General features: G+C 38.5%; 1 long non-coding RNA gene across 2 annotated transcripts in view; it reads right to left on the bottom strand.

The window, feature by feature from the left end:
- The window catches only part of LOC107586356 (uncharacterized), an 8,400-nt gene that overhangs the window by 5,271 nt on the left and 996 nt on the right, over positions 1 to 2,133 (bottom strand). The window contains exon 2 of one of the 2 annotated variants that reach the window (XR_001609350.1): positions 342 to 1,283. This is a non-coding gene — a long non-coding RNA (uncharacterized lncRNA). Of the gene's footprint in view, positions 1 to 341; positions 2,121 to 2,133 lie in introns of those variants that run through there. The other variant, XR_001609349.1, reaches the window with a different exon arrangement.

A 2,133-nucleotide genomic window follows, 5' to 3' on the forward strand; every position in this document is an offset into this window, starting at 1 on the left:
CCGAGAACAACAAATCAGAACAAATTTTCAATGACCACTCACCGTACACCCCCCCCCCCCACTTATATCACCCCATACTTCCTTACATTTTTCCTTTTTCAATAATCTGTTATACTCGCATGCACGTTACAGATAAGATCTGGTGCTATTTTTATTTTGTGGCTTTAAAGTCTGTTTACTTGTGCAGTTTTATAAATTTTTCAGAATAAAAACTGGGTGCTAAAGCAAAGCCAGCTGAGAAGCGGTGAGGTAGAGGGTTAAGCTGTATTTAACACAGAATAATCCTTTAAATAAATTGAGATTAATGCAGCAGCTCAAAATAGGAATAAAATCATACTTACAATAAATTCTGAACAGCAATCCGAACCAAATGAAGCTCATCATTGGCCTCGGCTGAGATCTTTCGAATGTGTGAATGCCCATCTACAAAGGGTAAGATCCGTGTAAAAAAAGTAAAATGTTCATGAAAAATAATATAAATGCAAAATTATCGGTAACACAAATTATGCCACCCAAATAAAATCACATTGCACACTTTCAAGCCAAAACACCTGCTACATGCAATGCTTCTGCATGAAATCTCTTATTTGGTGGGTGGCAAAACCAAAACCAAACATGGTGCTTATGCACCAATGACACTTAGTGTAAAGCAGGGCTTTATTTTTTTAATCTGATAAAGATGACAAAAAATAAATTAAGACAGTAAAAGTACATGGTGAGAAATTTTTTGTAGACCTGCTGCGTGGTGAGATCCCATTGTGACTTTATAAAGTTGTCCTTATTCTTGGTAAATACCAGTACACCATACTCGAACCACCAGAGGATCTTTCTTTTGTTCAATTAGCTTCAAATGGACGATGTTAGAGTCATCTGTCACGAAAGCGAGAAAGAGTGATTATAAAAACAATGACATCCACTGATGGGGAAACAAGAGAGATAGAAAATACATATATAACCAATAGGCAGGGTGCAGGCTCACCAGATTTAAAAAAAAATAATAAAAAACATTCAGAATACAAAAAAACAATCCAAGTATAACAAACCTTTGCACCTTCCCCACCAACCAATATAAACAAACTTACACAACAAAAAAAAAAAAAAAAGCAACAAGGCTAGAGCTTACCTTAGGGGTGGCAAACTAGCTGAAAAACAGTGCTCTCAGCCAAACATGTGCACAGCAAACAATAGGAAGAGGTGCTCAAACCCTGGTGCTCCAGACTCACAACTGTGTGCTTCACCCAGGGGACTAGCCTCTCCTTCGGCACACTCAGCCTTGGACCAAACTAGGAGAAGAGAAAAAAAAACCAAAAAAAAAAAACCCCACCATTAGTGCATACAAATGCAAAAATACAAATATTCACTCAAGAAAATAAAAATAGCTAACCAAAAAGGCCAATTAATGGAGTAACGTAGCGTCCTACCTCACTGGCAATAAACCAGAACCACTAATTAGGTTAAGGTTTTTGGACACTACCAATTCGGCCTAAACAGCTCAACTCGGACCATCACACTCAAAACAGACACAAAAACAACAAATTGAAAAGCACAAACACCATTTTCACACCACAAGAAACCAAACTATGAAAAACCGCAGCACGACCCGCAGTTGGTCATCAACTGGCCTGCAGAAGACTGCAAAAACTAAATAAATCAGAAACACCCAAAACGACATATTGCATTATACATACTCCGATCCGCAGCTACACAAGCATAGGATGTCTTAATAAATATTGTTTCACTAAAAACACACAAAAGAAACACTTCAGACTAAACGAAAATCAACATAATACAACAGCCTGCATACCTAAAACTTCCAACGATCACTTGACGCAGCTCACCGAGGACTTAACAGGCATGGCTGCAACAACATCTTGCCGATATAAAAACAAGAACGAGCATTATTATAATAGACTAAAACACACAATACACACGTAATCAACCATCACCTACTTAAACTACGGTGACACTGAAGACAGGGACTGAAGGGTATGACAGAGGCTATGTTCTAATGCTTCCTGCCCAGACATTTAAATATGCTGACATTAATTATCCTCATTACTCACTCTCATAAAGGGACACCACCCAAAGAAGGGAAGCCCATCCCACACTGCCACAATTTACCCCCCCTCCCCC

Source organism: Sinocyclocheilus grahami, unplaced genomic scaffold (assembly GCF_001515645.1).
Source record: "Sinocyclocheilus grahami isolate Dianchi unplaced genomic scaffold, SAMN03320097.WGS_v1.1 scaffold80.1, whole genome shotgun sequence".
NCBI classification, from domain to species: Eukaryota; Metazoa; Chordata; class Actinopteri; order Cypriniformes; family Cyprinidae; genus Sinocyclocheilus; species Sinocyclocheilus grahami.